Below are 19,568 nucleotides of genomic sequence, written 5' to 3'. Positions count from 1 at the left end.
AATCAAAGAAAGGCTCACCGTGGAGCTCGGTCTATGTGTGCCGGCGATCGGGTGAAGTCCGGCGACGTCGATCCGGTGTCTCCGGTGAGGTAGAGTTCAATCCCCAGCTCTTGAAGCTTCACCGAGGTCCGTAGAGGCTATCTCGAGGGTCAGACGCGGCGAGGAATGGCTATGTTGGCCGGTCTACGGTGGTCGTGGCTTGCGCGACCACTGGTACCTCGCTCACAGGGCGAACTCCGGTGAACTCGAGCATGGGCCGGGTCAGTGGCGCGCGGGGGTGTACGGTCGAGACCGGGATGACTTTTATAGGCGCGGGCGTGGACGCGAGGTTGGCGCAGCGCGGGGCTGCGCGCTTGGGCGGAGCGCCGAGGGCGTGCTCTGGCGCGCCAGAACGCGTCGAACACGTGGGCGTTTGTTTCTGCCTCTGTTCAAGCGCTTGCAGGGATCACAAACGTGTGAATCCACTACAGCAATCCAAAGCATTCCCGTCGGCTAACTTAATTCCCGTCGGCCTGTGCGCGGGCCGACGGGAATTAATTAATCCCCGTCGGCCAGAAGAAGGCCGATGGGGATTAATTAATTCTCGTCGGCCAGTCAAAGTAGCCGACGGGGATTAATTACTTCCCGTCGGCCAGTCAACGTAGCCGACGGGGATTAATTAATTCCGTCAGCCCGCGCACAGGCCGACGACGATTAAATAACTCCTGTCGGCCGCGCCGCCAGGCCGACAGGAGTTATTCGAAATAACCGACGCCGGGAGCCCCTTTCTTCTATCTTCCTGTTTCTTCTACCTTTCTCTACCCGCGCCGCCCACGCCGCCGTGCCGCCCGCGCCCCGCGCCCGCCCCACGCCGCCGGTAGCCGCCGCCCACGCAGCCCGGCGCCCGCCCCTTGCACCGCGTGCCCGCGCCGCGTGCTCGCGCCACGCGCACGACCACCACCCACCCACGGTCGCCGACCCGCCCATGGCCGCCGCCCCCGCCCGCGCGCCCGCCGAGGCCCGCCGCCGACCACGACCGCCGTCGTCCACGGTAGCCGCCGTCTGCTCACGGCCGCGCGCCCTCCCACCGCCGTCGCCCGCCGCCGTCCACGGTAGCCGCGGCCTCCCCACATCAACGTCGTCCATCATTGTTGTCCACCGACGTCGTCCACCACCGCCGTCCGTGCAAAGCGAAGTATATTATATATATTGTAATGTTTTATTTTCGTCGGGTTTTTGTGGCCGACGGGAGTTAACTGTTATGTGATTAGAGTTTGTTTAAATTTGTTAATTAACAGTGTTAGTAGTCTTCATATGACTTTATATATTGTAGTTGCTATTTTTAATTTTATGTTGCAAATATAAAATGTGTTGTTTAATGTTATTAGTTAATGAATTGGATGATGAATGTGATGTGTTATACAAATAGTAGTTATTTCAAATATTATTATTTAATGAATTTGATGTTATGCAAGTATTAATCATGTTAATGTGATGAAGTTATGTTATGTATATATATAGTTTAACTACTTATCTATAGATGTATGTGTGACGTTTAGAAACATGAATGTCTCACACACGCACTTCTTACTCATACACACAGTCGCAATAATGGGTGATAGACGTGATTGGATGTATGAAGGTTTCAAGAAGGGTGGGTGTCACACAAGTGAATGGTTTGCCAAGACGCAGATGTTTCTGGACCATGCAGCTGCTTTGTCACAAATAGATAATATTAGGTGTCCATGCAATAAATGTAGAAATATGACGAGCCACACCAAGAGGCAGGTCACACTACACCTTTGCTCGCATGGTTTTGTGCCAGGCTATAAGGTCTGGTATCTCCACGGGGAGTCACGCCTTGAACGAGCAGCAGAAGTAGAAGTTGATGACAGTGAAGATAATGTTGATAGGATGGACCAGATGCTTGAGGATCTGTAGCCTGAACTGGCACCAGATCATCATGATTCACCTACACCGGAGGTTCAGAAGTTCTTCGACCTACTCAAAGCGTCAGAAGAGCCTCTTCACGGGCACACTGACGTGACTGTCCTCGAATTCGTGACCCGGCTGATGTCAATCAAGTCCAAGTTTGCATTCTCAATTAATTGTTACAAGGAGCTTGTGGATTTGATTAGCGAGGTTCTTCCTACGGGTCACAAGATGCCCAAAGACATGTACCAGTCCAAGAAATTGCTTGAAGGTCTTGGTATGGAGTATGAGAAGATTGATGTTTGCCAGGACAACTGTATGCTTTTTTGGAAGGAACATGGCAGAGAACAGAAATGCATAAAATGTGGGAAGTCGAGGTACGTGGAGCTTGTAAATGAAGATGGGGAGAAGGTGGTGACAAAGGTTGCACATAAACAGCTTCGGTACATGCCTCTCACTCCTAGAGTGAAACGTTTGTTTCTCTTGAGGAAGACCGCTATGCACATGAGGTGGCATAAAGATTGTACAGACAGACAAGATGGGTTAATGGTGCACCCATCAGATGGTGATGCATGGAAGGCTCTTGACAAATTTGATCCAGGTTTTGCCAGCGATGCAAGAAACGTTCGTATCGGCTTGGCAACTGATGGTTTCATGCCGTTCAATATGACCGCTGTGTCGTATTCATGTTGGCCTGTCATTGCCATGCCGTACAACCTTCCACCTGCTCTTTGCATGAAATATGAGTTTATGTTCCTATGTCTTGTTATACCTAGGCCTGAGCATCCTGGCGTACGCCTCAATGTGATGCTTCAACCACTGATTGAAGAGTTAAAGAAGCTATGGCAAGGTCTGGAAGCCTATGACTGCTTCAAGAAGCAGAAATTCGATTTTCGTGTTGCATATCTATTCTTGGTTCATGATTTTATGGCGTATGGTATTTTCTTTGGATGGAGCGTGCATGCTAGATTGACATGTCCTTATTGTGCTAAAGATACAGATTGTTTTTGTCTTAGTGCTGGTGGCAAGATATGTTACTTTGATTGCCATAGATGTTTTCTACCCTTCAATCACCCCTTCAGAAGGCAGAGAAAGGAATTTAGGAAGGGCACCATCGTTACGAAGGGACCGCCCAAGCGACGTAGTGGGATAGAAATTACAGAAGAGCATATGAAACTTGTCCTAGACGAGAGTGGGAAAAGGTATCAAGGTTTTGGTGAGGAGCATAACTGGACTCACATATGTGGCTTGTGGGAGCTTCCTTATGCTAAGTCATTGATTTTGATGCACAACATCGATGTCATGCATCAAGAGAGTAACTTTTGCCAAGCCCTCATAAATACATGCATGGATTTCCCTGATAAAACGAAAGACAATGACAAGGCATGCATGGACTTAGCAGTGATATGTGATCGTCCAACCCAAGTGCTTAGAGAAAACGAAGGCAAACCAAAAGCTGACTATTGTCTGAAATCTAAGCAACGGAAAGAAGTGATGAAGTGGATGAAGGATATTAAATTCCCCGATGGTTATGCCGCTGGTTTTAGAAGATCTGTGAACTTGAAGACAATGAAGATGAATGGACTGAAGAGCCATGACTTCCACATAATTATGGAGAGGCTCATGCCTGTAATGTTTCATGGGTACATTTCCGAAGCTGTGTGGAAAACGTTAGCGGAAGTTAGCTATTTCTTTAGACAGTTGTGTTCTAAAGAAATCAGAAGAGATGTGATGGAACAACTGGAGAAAGAGGCACCAGTGCTTTTGTGCAAATTGGAAAAAATATTTCCACCGGGTTTCTTCAATCCTATGCAGCATCTCTTTATACATCTTCCATATGAGGCTAAGGTCGGTGGTCCTGTTCAGTATAGGTGGATGTTTCATATAGAAAGAGCATTAAAGAAGCTTAGAGCAATGGTGGGCAATAAGGCAAGAGTTGAAGGATGTATTGCGGAACAATTAAAACTAAAGGAGGTAGCACACTTCACAAGTTGTTACTTTGCAGAAGAACATAATGTATTTGCTCGAAAGAAAAGGTACCATGATGATGAACGAGAGATGCCTCCGTGTAGTGATCTTTTGATTTTCAGACAAACGGCAAAGCCGTTGGTCCACCCAAGGCATATCACCTCAGTATGGAAGAACGGAAGTCTGCTTTACTGTACATGTTCATGAATATGCCTGAGGTGGAGAAATACTTTGTGTAAGACTTATTTTCTTAAACTATTCATATGTGAATTAGTTTATGTTTTCTTAAACTTATTTTCTTAAACTGTTCATAGGTGTCAAACGGTGATACTGAGGATGAGGTGCTCGTCAGTACCTGGGACGAGTACAAGTTTAAAAAGGAACGAAACCACACTGACAGACAGGGACTAGTCCGTAATGACTTTTGGGTATGAATTCTTTATTATTTTTTGTTATGTTTCTTAATATTGTAAATCTATGACTTATACCATTGTATTTGTATTCTTTATGTTGTAGCTTCGATATCGGTTGCCTGACAGAGAGGATTACATGGGGCACGCTGAACGTGTCTTCCAAAACAATGCAAAGAAGCTGGTGAAGGATGCCATATACTATACGAGAATTCAGGCTACAAACCTGTATTTTTAAAAGCATACAGAAGAAGCAGGCCCCTTGAATAAAAAGGAAGGGTCCTCAAAGATATATTTGACTGAGGATCAATATCGTGAGGTTAGTATTCAATTTGTTTTACCCTTTATATTGATTGTTGTGATTGATATAATATGTAACATTGTGTGCGCAGGTGATGGTTCCATGGATAGTGCCCGTGCCTAATGCGTACTATGCTTGGTGTCGATATTGGGCTTCCAAAGGCTTCTAGAAAGCATCAGCGCATCACAGACAATGTCGAGGAACCAATCCTAACCACAAGTTTGGCGGTGACGACATGATACAAAAAGCTAAAAGAATGGTAAGTTTGATCTATCTATGTCGATCAGCAAATAGTATGATTTCTTATGAATGTTTTTTGTTTATACAGGAAGCTACGAGTGGCCAAAAGTCTAGTGACATTGAGGTCTACCAGGAGGGCCACAAAGGACTAGACCCGAACAACCCTAACCAGCTCTGCAGCCAGACAGCCACGGATCGGCTGGTGAGTTTTGGCCAATAAGTACAAACATTCAAAGTATAGAAATTCCTGTATTTGTAAGGTTGTGAATGATGCATAGGCGGCATATGGGGAGGAGATGGTTCGTCGCCATGGCCCTGACTTCGACTGGCACCATGAACCGGTGGATCCCTCGGTGGTGTACGCAAGTGGTGGTGGCAAAGCGCATGGACGGTAAGCTCTAACTTATGAAATTATATGGTTGACACTAAATTGATTATGCAGTAATCACATTTTTTGAATCACTTATAGATACACACTCTTCGACGGATTCATTGACTCGTCGTCGGTGAGATCTCAGAGTACGTGTTCATCTTTCCGTAGCTCATGCTCTCGTCGACCGAACGAGCAGAAGTTGGAGATTATGAGGATGCGTGAAGAGATGAGACAACAACGCGAATTTATGGAGGCTTGCAATGCACATAACCAAGCGATGTATCAAGTGAGTACATATAATCTGAACTCTAAATTATTATATTTCAATACAACATCTTCAATATTAACACATATGTTTAACAGTTAATGCAGCAACAGGGCATGGCAACAAATTTTCCACCGCCACCACAATGGAGCCAGTTTGCAAACACACCAGCTCCACCACCACAGTTCAACATCCCTCCGACACATATACCTGCACCTGGAGATAGGGTACGTTTGATAACTATCTATTAATTTATACACTTGTATACTGTTTTATATTTACATTTAACGTGTTGATATTTGCTAACTTGCATAAGTTACACCCGAAGCGGGTGGTAGTGGGTCTGATCCCGCAGCAGGGACTGGATTTGTTGACTCCCTCTTCGTGTTCCCTCCTCCTGGTGGTGGTGGCGGCAGCGGTCAAAGCTCTAACCACCCAAGTGGTGGTTATCTCTAAACACTTGAACTCATGCTCGTTATGTTTTTTTAACTCGTGGACGTTATGTTTCTGTAAACACTTGATCGTAACTCATATCTGAAATGTTTGTGATGTGTGAATCATATCAATGTGTTTGTGATGTGTGAATCATATCAATGCGTTTGTGATGTGTATGTTCATGTGATATGTTTTGTCATATGTTTGTGATGTGTATGTTTTGTGTACGTTATTTGTGCAATTGTGGAGAAATATCTAATTTGGTGTTGCTGTTGTAGAATTATAGGTTAACTCCCGTCGGCCCAGTTAATTCCCGTCGGTTTGACCATAGCCGACGAGAATTAACTATTAACTCCCGTCGGCCCAATTAATCCCCGTCGGCTGACCTGGCCGAAGGGAGTTAATAGTTAATCCCCGTCGACTGACTTGGCCAACGGGAATTAGCCGTAATTCTCGTCCGCTAGTTAGTGGCCGACGAGAATAACCTTATCCCCGACACCTGACGCCTGTCGGCTGACAACCGACGGGAATAAGCCCTAAACCGACGGGAATTATTTATTCCTGTCGGTTCCTGGCCGACGGGAATTAAGTGTTTTCCTATAGTGATCTCGCCAAGGGTTTTGTGCAAATCTCTTCCTGGCACCTAGGGCTAGCTAGTTTGTGTAAGTTCCAATGGGAGATATGCCCTAGATTGGGAGATACGCGGGTTCCAAGTCAAGTCTGTCGGCACTGTTCACCAGTGAAAAAACCGATGTCAAACCATGTCAAATGAACTCGGTTTGAATTCAAATTTTTAGAGAGGTGCCTTGAATGATTTGGGTACTTTTTGCTATTTGGCCCAAGTGGTTTTGGCGCCAGCACAAAGGTGAACACCTTGGATCTTTGGTCTAGGGTGGTTTTTGGGACTTAGAGAAATTTTAAAGGCTCAAGTGTGCTTTCCACTTGGTGAACTCAGTTGAGGTTTTTGTTGGGCCTTTTTGCAATCTCTCTCTTACTAAATTTTGTAGCTTTACTAATACTCTTCATCTTTAGTAAAGGTTCCTTTTTATGTTTTGATCATTTGCCCATTCTTACCCTTTTAATCCCATGGTTAGGGTTTAAGGTTTTAAGAAGGCATTAGGGTTTTAGAATCTTGGTTGTGGGTGAACATGGTATGGAGCATAGGGTTTTCTTCTTGTTATGGTTAATGCTTAGCTTAGCCATGATTCTAAAACTTTTAGTCCCATCACTTTCCATTTTAGCATAAAGTTTGAGTAGGACCCAATGTGCTTCTTTGGCCAGGGCTTTAGGTAACACCAGGGGTGTTACATTGCACATGTTTGATTTGGTTTGAATTTGAAACTTGGTTTGAATTTGAATTGAAAACCCTAGAGAAAATAAATGGAAAAGGCATTAAAAATTCCCTGGAAATAGAAAAACCCATTTTAGCCCAGTCGGCCCAGCAAGCCCAGCCTCGCGTGCGCGCGCCCGCGCCTGCGCGCCCTTGGTGCCTGACAGGCGGGTCCCACCTGTCGGTGCCAGCCCTCGCGCCCCCTCTCTCCCTCCCGCTGCCCAGTGGGCCAGCCCTGTCGGCATCGTTTCTTTCACACACGCGCCCGCTTCTCTCTCTGTCCCGCCGAGCCCACCTGTCAGTCCATCCCCAACCTCCCGCTCACGTCCCTCGCCGTGGACGCGCCCACGACTACGCGTTCTCCGGCCACGTTCTCGAGCCCGCACCTCTTTAGAAGCCGCACACTGCTCGCCCACTTCCCCCTGCTCACTTGTGCCCTTAGCCGAACCCTCTCGCCCCCTCTCTCGCTCTTCGGACGTGACCAGGTAGCTCCGCCTCCGCTCACCGAAGACCGTCGTCCGTTCTGCGGCCGCCATCAAGCCCGCGCCCGGTTCGTTGCAGCGGTGAGTTATGTCTCGCCGTCAGCTACTCGGGATGCCCTTTGATTTTCCCTTCCCCTCTCTGATTTGCCCGGTCCACGCTCACCGGAGCGTTTCTTGTGGAGCCGGAGCCCGCCGTCATCGACCCGAGGCTCCACCGCACCCCTGCCGTTCCCCAAGTGTCCCGAAGTTCGCACTCGAGGTAGCAACCTTCCCATGCCTTTATTTCGCCAAGTATCGCCCCAGTGCCCGTGCAATTCCTCGCTAGAGTTGATCTGCGCTGCCGTTAGCCCACCTCGTCGTGTTCTGCGCCCTCTGGTGCCCCCGTGCCGGTTTTGAGCCCATGGTCGAGTTCGCCAGATGGCCCTGAGCGCGCTCGAGCTATTCCCCAAGCCCCTAGAGCATCGCCGTGGCCAGTCCCCTCATCTCCGGCGAGACATCACGCGAGATCGAGCGGCGCCACCGCGCCCGCGTTCGGTCACCAGTCGTTGGATCTCGGGCGTCCGTCCGAGATCGGGCGATTTAGACTTAATCAGAGTAGATCTAACCTCAGCCCTCTGATCCAGATCTGACTTTTCTCCTCTCTCCCCGTCACCCGCGCCTCTATCGTCGGGCCCGATCGGTCAGCCCCGCCTCGGTTCGCTGACACCCCATCCTCGCCTGTCAATCGCGCCCGCGCGCCCTCGCCCACGCGTGCGTCTGTGGGATCTAATCATGTCTGTTGATCTGAGATCCAATGGTTGAGATCGCCCGATACCCCTTCGCGTGTATTTTTCCTTAAGAGACCCTCAGGTTTTAGGAATAAACCCACCGTCCCTGGTTTTTGCGTCAGGCCCATGTGTTCTTTTAAACAGCCCCCTGTGCTTTTAAATAATTACAGAATTAGCCATAATTTCATATTTTTCAAACTTCAAAACTTGTTTATTTCATATATTTTTCATATAAACTCCAAATTTAGTGGTTCAAATTGCAAAATGTTCATAAAATTATTCTCTGTCCAAATAAATTAGGTTCATCTATAGTCTGTACACTTTAATTTTTACCTAGAATATAAGATTAATGTATATGTTGATTTATTCCTTTAATAAAATAAGTAAAAAGGAAAACCCTAGAAGGAAATGAATGTTTAATTTTGTGAGTTTAATAATGTGTAAGATAAGAATTAATCTCTGGTTTAACCTTTAAGTCTTAATAAAATGAATAATATTAGATTATGTAATCATGGACAACACTTAAAGAGTAATCAACTTCTAATTAAGATTAGTTCATGTTATAATGTGATCTCCTTCTTCTTTAATTAATACTATACCTTTTGAGATGTGTTCCAATATTTGTACATGTTTGATGTGTTGTTCATTTGTACTTTCCAAATATATTGAATGTATGATCGCTTTATTTAGACAACGAGCAGCCCGTGGTCCCTGAGTGTGTTGCCGAAGATCTCTCTGAGCAATAACCTGGTGAAGGCAAGTGTCCTCTAACCCGTTATGTCCTATTTTACTTTATAATTCACTGTCCCGCATTACATTATTTAAAACTTAAGGATTGACTAGTCTGTATTTACCTTCTCCTTGTTTACCTTTTGGGTTATTCTGATTAGCATTATGCTATTGCTTTAACTTAATCAATGAACATGATGTGAATAATTATGATACGATGATGTTATCCCAATGATGTTCCTGTGATACTTTAGGGGACTTAGGCGGTTTCCGCAGTACCTCTCCGTAAGGACCTGTTTGGGGAGTGACAACCCAGGATAACAATGTAACCATGAGAGTGGAATGGGACACCCTTAGCTGATTAATTAGAGGAACCAGAGGAGTAGTTGGCTTCATCGTAGGGCCGTCAATGGGGTCGGGGCACAGTACTTGCTCTGCCGAGGCTGGTTGCAGAGGTTCTCGATTTGGTTTTGTTAGTCACCCTTCCTTTGGGGAGATGTACTGTGTTTATCAACTGGAGAAACCTAACGAGTGGCTATGACCTCTGGGAAATCTTTGTAAAGGCTACATAGTGAGACCCTGCTAGGTCACCTTGGTAGTGATCAATGGGGAGGCTAGAACCCCGGGCAGAAAGGGAATCATGACTTATGGGTAAAGTGTGCGACCTCTGCAGAGTGTTAGAAACTGGTATATCAGTCGTGCTCACAGTTAAGAGCGGCCTTGGGATCCTCTTTGATTAGAAGAACTTTGGTTACTTTTATGATGATGGTTAACAATGATGGTTATAATTTTGATCTCTGGTATTTCCTCTTAGAGGGAGTGCTGCTAGGTAATAACTGGGTTTATTACTAAAATTTGGCTCTACTTATAGTAATGAAAACTTGACCAACTAAAAGCAACTGCTTCACCTTAACTCCACATATAGCTAGTCCACTTTAGCCAAATGGGACATTTGTTGAGTACATTGATGTGTACTCACCCTTGCTTTACAAGCCACCCCACCCCAGGTTGTCCCCAAGGTACCCAGTGCTCAGGAGGAGATGTTGGCAACATGGAGGACTTTGAGGAGTTCCAGGGCTACGACGAGTTCTAGTTTATCTTAGTGGCAAACCCCTAGTCAGCTGCCTGTGTAGGCTTATCTTCTATGTTTCGTTTCTCCGCACTTTGATATTAATGTTGAACACTATGGCTATGTATTAGACTCTGTGGATGTCTTGGACATCTTGATGTAATTAAAGTACCTTTCTGCTATTTAATTTGAGCATTGTGTGATGATGTCCAATTATGTAATCGTTGTGTACGTGAGTTCTGATCCTGGCACGTACACGGTTCGCATTCGGTTTACCTTCCAAAACCGGGTGTGACAAAGTGTTAGGAACAACTAGACCCACTGGAATGCCTGCTTGAGGAGGGGTAGATTGGACCTGCTGAGATTGTTGTCCAGGATTGCCACAAGTTGAGGTACCTTGTGATGTAGCATAACATCGACAAGAACTACTTCTAGCATGTCGCTAGTTAGTAGCCTGTCTCTTCATCTCTCCTAGCTCAACACACTTGTGTTCCAGAGCTATAGCCTTGTCTAGAAGTTTCTGGAAGGACAGGAATGAGTTGGATATCAGTTGGTATTGGAGTGGCCCGATCAGTCCTTCCAGGAATAGTTCTTGTTTCTTCTCATCATCTGCAACTTCCTCAGGAGCATATCGAGATAACTGTATGAATTTGTCTCTGTATTCACTTACTGACATGCATCCCTACTTGAGGGATAGGAACTCCTTCTTAATCTTCATAAACCAGCAAGAATTTGGTAGTTCCTAAAGTTGGTAGAGAATTTCGCCCAAGAAAAGGTGTCAGCAGTAGCATGTGCTGTGCAGTAAGCATCCCACCAGTCTGCAGCGGGGCTAGTGAGGCATCCTGATGCAAATAATACTTTCTCCCTGTCGGTGCATTGGGCAATGTTGAACATCTTTTCTATGGACTTCAGCCAATCATCAACTTGTAGTGGGTCTGGGGAGCTAGAAAAAGTGGGAGGTTTATGGCTCATGAATTCACGATGTTTATCTTGGGGTGATGGTGGTAGGTGTGAGTGTTGCTGGTTACTGTGGAGCTGAGCTTGCATGTTAGCCATGGCATCAGACATCTATTACGGTAGCTGGATTTGGGCGGCAAAAAAGGCTTCGACCTAGTAGGCGGAGGGTTTGGGGGACCATCTCTAGCCCTAGATTAACTACTGCCCTTCTCCAGCGATTGCGTGAAGGTTGATCGACACCTTCTCCTATCCTGGTATTAACCATCTAGCTTAGAGACATTGTCAAGATAGATTTGTAGGAGAAATAACTTAGTAGATAGAACAAATATCTTAGTAGGTGATTTCAAGCTGAAGGAATCTATGTAGAATTTTGGTTTGATGTTTTGTCTCTAGGTTGGGCTAGATGGATCTAATTAATTTGGATTAGATCATGATTGTTCCATTTGGGTATGATAAGTATGCTTATTTAGGACAAGATGAATCAATAGAGATAAGATAGAATATTTCAAGATGAGATGGATCTATTAAGATATATTTTAATGGGGGATACTCTAAGTTTTCTAGTTATCTTATAACCATATTTTTATACCTAAGTATATGCAGATGCATTGTGGACATTCCTCCACAACTCATCATACTCAATCAAAGATCCAAATGAGACATATATCATAAGAATAAGCATTCAAGCATGTAGATACCTACAAAATAGTTTTTTCTAGTATTATGTGTCCTATTCCTAAGGGTCACTTTAGGTACAGGATTCCAAGGTATGAAATCCTCTTTAGTCTTTAAAGAGAATAGATAAGAATAATCAGAGTAAACAACAAAAGATGAGAAAAAGATTAAGTAAAGTTTTAGAAAGAATCAGAGTAGCAAACATAAGTAGGTAAGGGTTTGTCCAGTTCTATCTAGGTTACGTCCTACAGTCAACATTCCTTTGATACCACTTCTGTCACACCTTGATTTAAGGGTAAACCCGAGCGGGAATCAAATGTGTGCTAGGATCAAGTCTTAAGCATATAATAACTCATGGTACAGAAACGAATGTCACATCTTTATTTCATAATAGGGGTTCTGTACAAAATAACTAAATAATTACATCATATGACGACAATGATCCTCCACAACCATAGTTGACTGGGAGACGATGGCCTAGACCTCGCACGAACTCATTGCAACATCCTTCATGCTCCTTATCTTGCGGTACCTATCCTTGACCTGGGGGTGAGTACAACAAGAGTGATCTCACATACATTCGTCGCTACATGTAGTGCAGAATAATGTACATGAGCTCACTTACGGTGGGGGCTCATGCGAAGTGTAAGGTTTACCAAGAGGACTAGTTAAGGCTGAGCATTGCTTTTAAAGTTGGTCAAAATTTTATTCGTAGTTATTAAGTATAAGTACATACCATCCCAGTTAAATAAGAGATCACAATTAATAATAAATCCCACAATGCAATGCAAATTATAGATTAAATTTAATTCAATAATTTACTCATGTGAGGGTCCGAGCTGCTCATGACCGTGAGCATGGCTGATATACCAGTTTTACACTTTGCAGAAGTTGCACAGCTTTACCAACAAGACGTGTTTCCCATTTATTCAGGGTTTGCAAGACCCTTAGACACTCCTAAGGTGATTGTCTAGGGATCTACTGTGAGGCCTTTACAAAGTTCCACTAGATGAGAGAACATGCTACAGATTCTAGGCCGAAGGCGATATAAGAGTCAAATGATAGCGAGGGCTGTCGGTGTTTTGGCTCCGACCGCACACCTGGGGTTGCCCCTCAAGGTATTTTTAGGAGTAGGACGGTGTCGCCGACTGTAGCAAAATGGTTCATGCCAGATGCACGAGGGACAGTGGACAATGTTTATAGGTTCGGGCCGCTTAGAGATGCGTAATACCCTACGTCCTGGGGAGTATGCTTGGTGAATGAGGTTACAAGGTGACTCTCTGAATCGAGAATGCAGAGAGTTGAGGTGGGTGGCTGAGTAATAGGGTCGATCGTTCTGAAGGGGTGCCCCCTAGGCCTTATATACTCGACCGTGGGGCAATACAAGTGGATATGATAACAATGTGTAGCTAAAAGATAGTGAACTGTTTGAGTTTATCTCCCTATAGTTCTGCCGACCTATCCTCGCATGGCTCCGTTGCATGGGGGCTCTAGCGCGGGAAAGTCGGATCTCTGTTGTGGTCGCTCGCTCGACGTTGTGGGCCGTTCGGGCTTGCACCAATCCGGCCTCATGTCAACCTGCTTTGCTGACTGTCCCTCCCTAGGCCCACGAAAGAATGACCTTACGATTTATTGGGCCCTTGGGCCTTTCGTGAGGTCTTTTACTCTTCCAGTGGACCCGGGGGATATCTGTCCCCCACAAGCCCCCGATCTTTGGGTTGATTTTGAGGTAATCAGCCCAAAGATCCCAGGTCCAGCTTGCAGGTAATTTGGGGAAAACGATTTCTTACTGTCTCCTCCTGCTTTGATCACTCGTAAACTGAAGCTTTGTTTCGTGCTTGTGCCTTAGAGGTCGGCATTTCATATTGTAGGACCCTGAACTTCATTGGGTGCACCAGAGGTGCACCCAATGGGTGTAGCCCCCGAGCTTCGAGTAGATTTTGGAAAATAATCTACTCGAAGGTCTTCATCAGAAATTACTTTCATCTTACTCTTGTGCTTTGGTTGAGGGCTGGCCCTGTCTTTAATCTTGTCTTATGCCTTAGAGGTCAGCACTATCTTGGCTTGAAATGGTGATTCATGGGGTGCACCGAAGGTGCACCCAATGGGTGTAGCCCCCGAGCTTTGAGTGGATTTTTGAAAATAATCCTCTCGAAGGTCTTCATTTTGTGTCCTTTTGCTGAGAATAACCCTTTCTTTTTTCTGAATGCCTTAGAGGTCAGCATTATGTCATCCATATCATGCTTTAGAGGTCAGCATGTATTTTGTCTTTTTCAGCCGGGTTCGTGATCTGCCCATATCTCGCTATGTGGTGCAATTTATTTGTTCTGCAACTGGTTGGACATTTGATGGACGTTCCCTGTCTAGTCTTCACGTCGCTTTTGTCGGTCAGATTCTGTACTTCCCCGGCTATATTTGGCTTTCCTCCGTTCCTTACTGATATCTCATTTTTGTCTTGAGGTATTCATTGCACGCCCTGCACAGATGTGACAGTTTTGAAAAATATACTGATAATTCCTGGGCGTCCCCCCCAATGGGTGTGGACAAGGGACGACTTGGTACGCTGAGTGTTTTAGCCGGCTGCTTCTGAGTAGTAATGTGATGCGACGGCGGGTGTAATCATATCGTCCATGCTGTTGACTGGAGTCCCGATGGGTGTTGCGTTGCGTGAAACGACGTCAGCCGCCTGACGTGTCTTCAGACGAGTTGAAGTGTGTATTGAATGCCTCACGACTGTTCAGTGACCGTGGTTGGAGGTGAGCGGTTGCCTTCTTCTTCTATAAATAGTGCTTTTGTCTCTCCGGTTTTTTCATATCTCTTGCTGTTCTCTACTACTTGCTTTCTTCTCCTTCTCGCGCTTCCACCATGGGCAAGAACAACAAGCGCAAGCGTGAGCCGACTCCTCCATCCGAGGACTTCGGTGATTCAGAGTACTCGGAGGAGGAGTTCTCCTCTGAGTCCGAGGGGTCCCCGGCTCCCATTCCTTTGCGTGAGTCGTCTGATGATTCAGACGACTCCCAGGGGCTTGCAGCGAAGGTCTGGACTTACATCTGGGCTGTCGAGCGCTCCGGGCTCGAGGGCTCGAATGAGTCGGAGTACTCCTCGGATGAGGAGGACTCGTCCGAGGAGGACGGCGGTGGCGATGGCGAGGACGATGACGACGACGAAGGCGGTGGCGGCGGTGACGGCGGCGGCTGGGGCGGCAGCAGCGGCAGCAAGGATGGCGACAGCGGCGGTAGCAGCAGGGGCAGCAACAGGGCCAGTGGCTAGATGCCACTGGTCCTTAGATGTTAGTATAGTATAGTTAGAATAATGTAATAGCATTTAGTAGTGTAGAGTAGTATAGTGTAGTGTAGTAGTAGTAGTAGTAGTAGTATAATGTAATGTAGTAGTAGTAGTAGTACGGAAGTATCAACTCATAATGAGTTGATTTGTAAGTATGATATATTCCCTTTAATGAAGAAATTATGTTGCTTTCTCTGTGCCAATTATCCTGCTTATTTGTGAAGTTGATTTCCTTGGAATTTGTAAGTAAATAACTCTGGCATCATTTCGACGTTTTTAGAGGTAGCTGCCGAGTAACTTGTAGACGACGTCGAAGTTTTAGAGGTAACTGCCGAGCGACTGAAGACAACGTCAGCGTTTTAGAGGTAACTGCCGAGCGACTGAACACGATGTCGGAGTTTTAGAGGTAACGCCGAATGATTTGAAGACAACGTCAGCGTTTTAGAGGTAACGCCGAGTGACTGAACACGATATCGGAGTTTTAAAGTCAACTGCCGAGCGACTTGAGGGCGACGTCAGCGTTTTAGAGGTAACGCCGAGCGACTTGAAGATGACGTCAGCGTTTTAGAGGTGACGCCGAGCGACTGAACACGATGTCGGAGTTTTAGAGTCAACTGCCGAGCGACTTGAGGGCGACGTCAGCGTTTTAGAGGTAACGCCGAGCGACTTGAAGATGACGTCAGCGTTTTAGAGGAGACGCTGAGCGACTGAACACGATGTCGGAGTTTTAGAGTCAACTGCCGAGCGACTTGAGGGAGACGTCAGCGTTTTAGAGGTAACGCCGAGCGACTTGAAGACGACGTCAGCGTTTTAGAGGTGACGTTGAGTGACTGAACACGATGTCGGAGTTTTAGAGCCAACTGCCGAGCGACTTGATGGCGACGTCAGCGTTTTAGAGGTAACGCCGAGCGATAGCGGGCTGCGTGGGCCACTTTGAGGATAATAGCCGAGTGAAGATGTGGCGCGCCGGTGTTTTGGAAGTAACTGCCGGGTGATGACGTGGCACGCCGGTGTTTTGGAAGTAACCGCCGGGTGCTGACGGGGCGCTTTTTGAAACAATATCTGGCTCGGGATTATCTCATAAGTGCTGCGCTTTTAGCCGCCTCTGCTTTCCGTGCCCCAGTTCTTGCTTTCTCGCTTCCGAATCCTCTCTGCAATTCGCCTCCCACTCTGCTCGCCGGTAGAATCAAGATGGCACCCAAGAGGAAAGCCTCGAGTTCGTCTACCGCGGTGATTCCTCCAATCGACCCCAACAGCCAGTTGCCTTTCGCAGGTAACCACATGTCTGTCATCTCCGAGCCCGAACTTCTCCACCTCGTGTCCATCGGGGTTCTTCCCCCGAGGGAGCTCTGTTCTTGGCGGATTTGCCATGCGGTCACTGTCCCGACTGAGGATACCCATGAATCCGTGATTTACGCTCCTTTCCTTCTCCGCGGCCTCGGTCTTCCCATTTCTCCCTTTTTCCGTGGCCTCCTTGATTTATACCATATTAACTTGACCCATCTGAATCCCAATTCTATCCTGCAAATTTCCATTTTCATTCATTTATGCGAAGCTTTTCTTGGTGTGCTGCCACATTTTGGGTTATGGAAGTACTTGTATCACTGTCGCCCTAGGATGGCCGGAGGACAACATTCAGTTGGTTGGGGGTGCTAGCTTGGAGATGCGCCGCGGGAGGAAGACTGAGTATCTCGAAATCCCTCTCAAAGACAGCATCAAGGGATGGCGCTTGGAGTGGTTCATTGTTGAGAATTATGGAAACTCTCTCCCCCCTCGGTCGGGAAGACAGCCGGATGTTCGCACCCCAAGTTGGACCGAGTCCCCCAAGGATCAGGAGGTAGCTGAGGCAGGTGCTTTGCTAGCTGAAGTTGGATTGCTGAAGGAGAGGGGTCTGACTGCTGAAGCTGTGGTTGCTGATTTTGTCTTCAAGAATGTTCAGCCGTTGAAGGACAGGGCATACCCGGCTTATCTGTATCGAGGCCTAGCCGACTCAACTCGGGTTACCAACAGAAGAATTCCCTCTGTAGACTTGGTGAACCGACTTGAGATGATCCTTAGAGGCAAGGTGTCAAATGTTGGTGCCCCAGTGGCATACTCAGCCTGGAACTTGCCTCCTCCCAAAGCCTTCACTCTTTTTGTGTCGAATCCACCTGTCACTGATGGCAGTTTGGGCCTTAGAGTGCGGCCCTCTGCTGAAGAAGTTAGTGCCTTGGTTGCCTCGCTCGGGGAGATTCCTGATGATGAACGACAAGTCCATTTTGAGGTGCCCCTGAATCCTAGTGATGCAGAGATAAGTGCTATGCTTGATTTGTTGGCTGAGGACTCTTCTGATGTTGCTCCTGCTGGGACATTGGTGGTGGTGCCCCTCCCAGAGGCTGGTACGACCTTGGATATTCAGAAGCCTGCCAGTACTCGCCCGAGGCGCCCTTGCCGAGCCAATCAACCTGATCCTTCTGCTGATGAGCAGAAAAAGAAAAAGAGACGCCTCCGGCGAGTATCCAGTTTGGATCGGGATGTTGGTACTTCGGTTCCTGTTGCTGAAGAAGTGCCTGTGACTGAATTTATTGACGCTGACCCCAATGGGTGTGCCCAATCTGCTGCTGATCCCAATGTGGGTGCTCCATCTGTTGCTGATCCCAATGGGTTTGCTGCCTGTGTTGCTAATGAAGACGACGGGGAGGAAGAGGATGAAGTTCCTTTGACTCGGAAAAACAGTCGGCAGTTCATCGCTAGTGGTGAAAGTAGTGGAGTTCCTTCTCCTGCTTTGTCTGCTCTCATTGGTCTGCAAGAATTGTCCCTGGCGAATTTTGATCAGTCTCTTGAGGATATGGTTCCAGAGGATTTGTTCTCGGAGCCAGCGGATGATGGCGTGATGGAGGTTTGTGCTGATGTGCTTGATGCTGGGTTGAGGTCATCCCGTGCCTCGTCGACCTTAGAGCGCGATCTCGAGGGTCAGGAGACTGACTTGGATCGTCTTGATCCCATGGAAGTAACTGGGGGCCCATCAGCCTTAGAGGTGGCTACCGCAGAGAACTTGGACCCCAAGGATGGTGTTGACACTTGCCCATCCCCCGAGGATGTTGCCGGGGATGACTTGGTTCGGATGGGAAGTGCAAGCCACTGCCCAGCCCCCGAGGGTGCTGCCGGGGATGATCCGGCTCAAGTGGGCAGTGCAAACTATGACCCAGCCCCCGAGGGTGTCCAAGCGGGGTCTCCCTCTTGTACTTCCATGGACGTTCATGCGGGATCGCCTCCGCACTCCGGCTGCATGGTGGTAGCCCAAGCTTTGGACCAGGGAGTCGCTTTAGAGGGCAGCGTCCCCGCTGACCAAGTTTTGGGCTCTGTTGATGGCACTGAGTTGGTGCCTGCTGGTTCGTTGCAAGCTGCTTCGGGTGGCGGCCTTACACCCGGTCATCAATTGATCTCTCATGATTTGGGGGTCCCTTTGTTCTTTTCCAACCTCCAGGTACTGTGATATACTTTAGCTTGATTTTTGCATCGCATGAACTGCTGTCATTACACTCATCTGCTCTCCTTATCAGGCTTTGGTGGACGGGATGGCTAGCCAGCTGAGGTTACAGGGTGCTCCTGTTCCAGAAGTAGCTTCGTCTCTTGCGCGTTGGAATCCAGTGTTACTTCAACATCGTGTCTCTAACTTGGAGGCAACCAATGCTGGTTAGTGCTTTTTTGCTTCTCTTTGTCTTCACTATTAAACTGCTTTACATTCTAACCCCTTTTGTTTGATTGTCTCCTGCTAGGTATGACTCGGCAGATTTCCACTCTTGAAGAAAAACATTCTCGAGATCAGGCTAAATTAGTCCAGCGGTGCTATGACTTTGAAGAAAAGTATTCTCAAAGTCAGACTGAACTAGCTCAGGTCTCTGCTGCCTTAGATGACACCAATGCACTGAGCTCTTCCCTTCACGCCCAGCTTAATTCTGAAAAGGTGACTTATGAAACTGTGCCTTGCCTTGTTGTGCTCCTATTGCTTGCTTGATGTTTGAGAGAGTTGACTTTTGTTTGTAGGAAGAAAAACGTATCCTTGCTGCTTCTCGCGACAGTCTTGACAGATTGTATCGCGATTCTAGCAACTCGCTCACCATCCTGGAGAGAAGTCATCGCTTCACCATGGAAGAGTTAGACAACCAACGCTGTAAGGTCCAGGAATCCACGGATGAGGTGACTCGGCTCAAGCAATTGATATCAGCGAAGGATGCTACTATCAAAGAACTCCGTGCTTCCAAGAAATCCATCGCCCAGGAGTTAGAAGCTGCTCGGTTGGCTGTCAAGGTTGCTGAAGAAACTTCCGTTACTCTCAGAGCCCATCGCGACAGAGCCATGGATAAGGCTATTCGGGCGGGGCGAATCTTG

The 19,568-nt window shown here is 47.0% G+C and overlaps 1 pseudogene; it reads left to right on the top strand.

Annotated features, from left to right (window-relative positions):
* The first annotated feature begins 964 nt into the window (after nucleotides 1–964).
* Nucleotides 965–19,568, top strand: part of LOC109944218 (translation initiation factor IF-2-like) — a 62,790-nt pseudogene continuing 44,186 nt past the window's right edge.

Source organism: Zea mays, chromosome 2, assembly GCF_902167145.1.
Source record: "Zea mays cultivar B73 chromosome 2, Zm-B73-REFERENCE-NAM-5.0, whole genome shotgun sequence".
NCBI lineage: Eukaryota > Viridiplantae > Streptophyta > Magnoliopsida > Poales > Poaceae > Zea > Zea mays.
The sequence above is the reverse complement of the archived record's forward strand: the minus strand, read 5'-3'. Positions and strand labels throughout refer to the sequence as shown.